The 7,117-nt window shown below is 43.2% G+C and overlaps 1 pseudogene; it reads right to left on the bottom strand.

Moving 5' to 3' along the window:
• Positions 1-1,980: 1,980 nt before the first annotated feature.
• LOC136404151 (FMR1-interacting protein NUFIP2 pseudogene) lies at positions 1,981-2,809 on the bottom strand (annotated as a pseudogene).
• Positions 2,810-7,117: the final 4,308 nt, after the last annotated feature.

Genomic DNA, 7,117 nt, shown 5'->3' with positions numbered 1-7,117 from the left:
GACTCTGGCAGCTTGCAGTCTCCCACACCTCTGCCCCCCACAGATCTGAACTACGAGGACTCTGGCAGCTTACTGCCAGTCTCCCGCAAAGGCTGCTTAACTCCTAGCAAGATACGCATATTACATTCACTAAAAAAATACACCCCCGCAAATGTCGAAGCATAAACCAACATTCTTGCAGGGCTCAGAGTATAACCAGAAGATCAAGGGAGGAGTGGGGGAAAATGTTGAATCATTCTGGGTTCACTGTGAGATTAGTGTATTGCTTTAGTCACAGAACAAGATACAGAGATCTTTTAAGCGGATTTGCCTTCCAGTGGGTCATTTGTTGCCCAAGTTGATGACAGCAGGAACTTTAGAACTATGCTTGTTAACAAGTCAGGACTCATTAATCACTTGTATTCACACTTAAAAACAAAAACTAACAAAAGAAAAAAAAATCTATTCAGTACTGGAGATTAAATAACCATGTGCATGGATTCCAGGTTAGGGGACACAGAAGTGACCATTTGCTTTTCCACCCCCCCTTCTCTCTCTCTTTCTCTCTCTCTCTCCTCCTTTCCCGCAGCCATGGTTTGAATGGTTCAAGCAACTTGGCCCTGATGCCGAGGATGGTTCCATGGCCTCGCCTCATGTGCTAAAATAGTTTGGTTGCCCAATCAATGGAGCAGTGGCCCCAGAGGGGCAGAGTGTTGCCCCCTAGGGGGCTTGCCGGGTGGATCCCAATTGGGGCACGAGAATTTGTCTGTCTGCCTCACTGCCTCTCAATTAAAAAAAAAAGAAAGATAAATAAATAAACAAACAAACAACCACGTTCAGTCTTTGGAAATAAATTTGATTCTTTAAGAAGTCTATTTAGTCAAACCAGGCGGTGGCGCAGTGCACAGAGCGTTGAACCGGGATGCTGAAAACCTGAGGTCGCTGGCTTGAACATGGGCTTGTTATGCTTGAGTGCAGGCTCATCAGCTTGAGTGTGGGTTCGCTGGCTTGAGCTCAAAAGTCGCTGGCTTGAAGCCCAAGGTTGTTGGCTTGAGCACAGGGACACTCGCTCTGCTGGATTACTGCCCTACCACCATCAAGGCACATATGAGAAAGCAATCAGCCTGACCAGGTGGTGGTGCAGTGGATAGAGCGTCGGACTGGGATGCGGAAGGACCCAGGTTCGAGACCCCAAGGTCGCCAGCTTGAGCGCGGGCTCATCTGGCTTGAGCAAAGAGCTCACCAGCTTAGACCCAAGGTCGCTGGCTCCAGCAGGGGGTTACTCGGTCTGCTGAAGGCCCACGGTCAAGGCACATGTGAGAAAGCAATCAATGAACAACTAAGAAGTCGCAACGCGCAACGAGAAACTGATGATTGATGCTTCTCATCTCTCTCCGTTCCTGTCTGTCTGTCCCTGTCTATCTCTGCCTCTGTAAAAAAAAAAAAAAAAAAAAAAAGAAAGCAATCAATGAACAACTAAGGAGCTGCAACGAAAATTGATGCTTCTCATCTCTCTCCCTTCCAGCCTGTCTGTCCCCCCCTTGCTAAAAAAAAGTCTGTTTACTTTCAAGTGTCTTTTAAAAAATAACTAAAAATAACTATATATGTATATATGTGTTTATATATACAATATAAATAATAGATGTATATAAATATATATAACAGGATGTGGCAGAAATGTTACAGTTTACAGTTGTGGCAGGTTTACAGTTGTTTATATGGAAAATTATACAATCATTAATAAATAATGAAACAAGAATAAACTGTTTTGCATACTCATCATCATAAGTGTACTTCTGCCTCATCCTGTATATATAACTCTCTAAAAACTACACACACACACACACACACACACACACAAAACTACACACACATACATACTCTTCTGATTCTATGTATGGGTCCTCGGCTGTATTGAAGATCTCGAGGCATAAAAGCCCTGTGTCCCCCATGAACCATGACTAATGCTGCCAAAAGGTTACAAATAGGCAGTCTGGTCCGTTAATGGTCGGGACTATCCACGACTTTATTGTAAGTGATTATCCTTTTGGTATCTTGCTTCTACAAATTCCAGACATATTGCATTTCCTTAGTGTGATATACAATAGCAGCCCTCAGGTCAAAAAACCTCAGGTACCCATTCCTTTCCAGGCCTCTCTGGTGTCTCTGTTCCTTGGCAGAGCCTAACAAAGTGTTTGTAGGAGATGCCAGAGGATTTGATTTTCTATTTCGTAGACCTTTGAAAAAAACACTAAAGCACCTTGGCTACGGGTGATTGCTCTTGGCAGGTCACCTATATGACTGGGTTGTGAGGATATGGCTCCACTCTCACTAGGTAGTCCCAGCTTTCAGAATGCTACCAGGAACTTGAGGACTAGCCTGTTTCTCCAGCTCATAAGCCTGGGGAAACAGGATGCTTAATTTTGGGGTGGATCATTTCAGCACACTGTGAAACCAAAGTGGCAGGATATTCCACTTTAAATGTCACCTTCATCACTATAAGACCTGATGACTTCTCAGTAACAGTCTCAGTGCCAGCACTGGATGTGGTTGTAAATGATACACACCACTGATTCTGGGATGTATTCCCAGGTTTTGCTGACCTGTCTGTGAGGGTAGTTCCACTGTGCTGTGATCAACATGCGCACAGTTTACATATTTGAAGGGTAGGTAAAAAAAGGCTAGACTTAATTTGTTCAACAACTGCTGAAGTCAGACTCATGCCCTAGAATTAAAGCAGACCCAGAGGAGATGGGTGTTATTGTATTAGCAGCGGCTGACCCCCTGGAGAATACATGCTTGTACCTGTCCCTGCTAAAAACAGACCCATTAGAAACAGATTTTTGCCCTGGCCGGTTGGCTCAGCGGTAGAGCGTCGGCCTAGCGTGCAGAGGACCCGGGTTCGATTCCCGGCCAGGGCACACAGGAGAAGCGCCCATCTGCTTCTCCACCCCTCCGCCGCACTTTCCTCTCTGTCTCTCTCTTCCCCTCCCGCAGCCAAGGCTCCATTGGAGCAAAGATGGCCCGGGCACTGGGGATGGCTCTGTGGCCTCTGCCCCAGGCGCTAGAGTGGCTCTGGTCGCAATATGGCGACGCCCAGGATGGGCAGAGCATCGCCCCCTGGTGGGCGTGCCGGGTGGATCCTGGTCGGGCGCATGCGGGAGTCTGTCTGACTGTCTCTCCCCGTTTCCAGCTTCAGAAAAATGAAAAAAAAAAAAAAAAAAAGAAACAGATTTTTGCCTGACCTGTGGTGGCACAGTGGATAAAACATTTCCCTGGAACGCTGAGGTCACCGGTTCAAAACCCTGGGCTTGCCTGGTCAAGGCACATATGACAAACAATCAATGAACAACAGAAGTGAAGCAACTGAGTTTATACTTCTTGCTCCCCCGCCCCTTCTCTCGGTAAAATCAATAAATAAAATCTTAAAAAAGGAATAGATCTCATCGCTGCATAGGGACCTGGGATAATTAACTTGAAGATTGGGTTTGTTTCCCCAGTAGACGATGAAAAGGATGAATATTGTGACACACTAGAGTTCTGTATGGTTTTGTTGAGGTTTTCCTTAACTCTGCTTGCCTAACTCATTTTAGCACTACTATTAGCCACTAGCAAATCTCAGGGTGCTTTAAATAGGATCCATGAGTTCTCTCAAGAAGAGTTGCCATGTGATTAAATTAATTGGAAATCCTTCCATCTCTGCCTTTTCAAAGCAGATTTGTTAATATCTTATTTTAAATTTTACAATGCTTATGTTTTTTTAAAATTTAAACTGTTTATTCTGAAAAATACTCAGACATCAGAAAACTTACAAAAATAGTACAATGAACTTCATTTACCCTTCACAAATTTTAGCCATTTTTATACATTTGTTTTCTTGCTCTCATTCTTTCTTCTCTCTCCTTTCTCTCATAAGAACAAAGATATTCTCTTCCCTAACTATGTATGATTAATCAAAGTCAGGAGATTTCATTATAATGCCATTTTATTATCTAATCAATTTTCCAGTAATATTCTTCATTGCAAATTTTTTCTGATCCAGGATCTAATCTAGGATTGCACTTCACATTTAATTGTCATGTCTCTTTACTTTCCTTTAATCAGGACCAGATCCTCAGCCTTATTTTTTGTTGTTCTTAAGTGACATTGGCTTTTTGAAGAGTACAGGCCATTGTTCTTTCATTTTAGCTTTGCTTCCTCATGATTACAGTCAGCTTTCCTCTTGATTAGAACTGGGCTATTCATTTTAAGCAGGATTTCTACATAGATGATGTTGAATCATTCTTAGTGCATCGCAGCAGGGCGGACGTGATGCTGGTTCATCCCATTATTGGTGATTAGTCAATTAAGTAATACCCTCTGGGTCTCCACAGCAAAGCTCTCTTTTTTCCCTTTGAAATTAATAAGTTAATTGTGGGATATACTATGACATATGCAATAGCCTGTAACCCGTTGTGTTTGTCAGGATTCTCTGGCAAAACAAATAAATATATAGGAGCAGATATATAGATAGAGAAATAATGAGAATGATTGGTTTTAAGAAATTGGCTCACACAGTTGTGGAGGCTGTCGACTCCAAAATTTGTGGAACAGGCTGGAGGCAGCATTTTTGCCTCCTTGGGGGACCTCAGTATTTTTCTCTTAATGCCTTCAACTGAGTTGGATAAGGCCAATCCACATTATGAAGAGTAATTTGCTTCTCAAAGTCTATTGATTTAAATACTAATCTCATCTCAAAAACACCTTCACAGTAACATTTCCACTGGTGTTTCACCAAATATCTGGCCTAGCCAGGTTGATATGTAACATTAAACACCATATCCCTCAGACTTTCATGCGTTGGTTTTAGTATTCATTGATAATGTTACCTGTACTCAATCATTACTATGATGGTTAAAAATGACAATGTTTTAACTCTATCATTCTTTCCATATTTTTTAGCTCTTTAAAAAGTTATAAAGTTGGCCCTGGCCGGTTGGCTCAGCAGTAGAGCGTCGGCCTGGCGTGCAGGGGACCCGGGTTCGATTCCCGGCCAGGGCACATAGGAGAAGTGCCCATTTGCTTCTCCACCCCCCCTCCTTCCTCTCTGTCTCTCTCTTCCCCTCCCGCAGCCAGGGCTCCATTGGAGCAAAGATGGCCTGGGCACTGGGGATGGCTCCTTGGCCTCTGCCCCAGGCGCTAGAGTGGCTCTGGTGGCGACAGAGCGACGCCCCGGAGGGGCAGAGCATCGCCCCCTGGTGGGCAGAGCGTCGCCCCTGGTGGGCGTGCTGGGTGGATCCTGGTGGGGCGCATGCAGGAGTCTGACTGTCTCTCCCCGTTTCCAGCTTCAGGAAAAAAAAAAAATCTAAAAAGTTAGAAAGTTGTAGCTCAAGCTAAGTTCTCCTCCAACTGTTTCCCAGAGGTATGGTATATTTAATTAATTTGATGTGTACAATTCCATATACTTTTACTTTTTTAGATATTTAAACCTTTGCTTCATTTAGAACTTACTCTGAGTACATTGTGCCATATGGAACAAACTTAATTTTTTTCCAGATAACTACTCTATCTTACAAACAGCTTTTGTTGAAATGTCCATGTTTTTTCCAATTATTTGATAGGATACTTCTATCAAATTCTAATTCCCATATAATTTGGGTCTATTTTGATTTTTATATTCCATTCTATTAGTTTGTTTTCATGACCTGAGTTCCTTGTATTAATGAGAGGTTCTATACTCTGCTGTGTTATCTGTCAAGAGACAATTGTCTCTGAGTTTCTTGTATGTTTATACATCTTTTGAACGGGAGATACCTTTGTTCTGGGCTATTTTTCAAGGGTATGTGTATAGCAAACAGCCTTGTAAGAGAAAGAGTGACTCCTGGAAGCAAAACTTATGAAAAATTTGGGCTTGCTAAGCTCACAGTTTCTGCCCCTTACTGCAACCCACCTGGCTCTCTTTGGGTCACCTGTCAGAACAAGGGCTTAGGGAACCCACACAAACAATAAGATAAGAGGTTGATAATGTTGACACTTTGACTTTACCCAGCATCTGTGTCTTACATCAGCATCATGTAACTGTGCCCAACTAACCTGTTAGCTTGCAAGATGGGTATAATCTCTGACCCTTCCCAGTTCCTGAATTGGTCTCCTAGGGCAGTCCTTCCTCAGTGCTCTTCCTGTTTAGCGTTTTCCTGGTATTCTTGCATGTTTGTTTGTCCAACTTCAGAATTAGTTAATCTAGTTCCCAAAGTCAGTCAATCAAACAAACGAAAGTGTGTTTTTATATGGAATGTATTAATTTTTCAAATCAGTTTAGGGGGGGACATATCATTTCATTGTTAAAGGTTCTCCTTTTCTATTCTCATGGTCAATATTATAATTCAGGTCCTTATCAATTTATATTTGAACTACAGCTCTTCTTAAAATACAAACTTGGATTTTGTTTTAAATACTGTAAGTTGGGAGAAAGCCCTCTTAGACCCTGAGGATGAGAAAGCGTAGTGAACAAGCATGGCCTGTCACTTCCCAGCACCTGGGCCTCATCTGTGAAATGGGTGCCGGGACTCAGCCCGCAGGGTTGTTGTGAGAGGAAAGGAGTTCGTGCATTTGGATCGGGCATGGTAAGAGCGCAATAACTGGTAGCAATTGTAATTCTTATAATTATTTCTATTTTTAAACTTTTAAAAATTATTTATTGATTTGAGGGAGAGAGAAAAAGAAACATCGATCTGTTTCTGTGTCGGCTCTGACCAAGGATCCTTTGAGCATTGGGACAATGCTCTAACCAACTGAGCTACTTGGCCAGGGCATAATTTTTTTTTTTTTTTTGTAATAGTGATCTTTCATCTCATTTGTTCAGAAAAATCCAAGCTCTAACCATTTAATATGTGCAAATCTGTATGGTGAAGAAGCTTGGGACAATTCTTTTTTTTTTTTTTTTTCTGAAGCTGGAAACGGGGAGAGACAGTCAGACAGACTCCCGCATGCGCCCCACCGGGATCCACTCGGCACGACCACCAGGGGGCGACGCTCTGCCCCTCCGGGGCGTTGCTCTGTTGCGACCAGAGCCACTCTAGCGCCTGGGGCAGAGGCCAAGGAGCCATCCCCAGTGCCCGGGCCATCTTTGCTCCAATGGAGCCTCGGCTGCGGAGGGGAA

This window comes from Saccopteryx leptura, chromosome 4, assembly GCF_036850995.1.
Source record: "Saccopteryx leptura isolate mSacLep1 chromosome 4, mSacLep1_pri_phased_curated, whole genome shotgun sequence".
NCBI lineage: Eukaryota > Metazoa > Chordata > Mammalia > Chiroptera > Emballonuridae > Saccopteryx > Saccopteryx leptura.
This window is presented reverse-complemented; position numbering and strand designations above follow the sequence as displayed.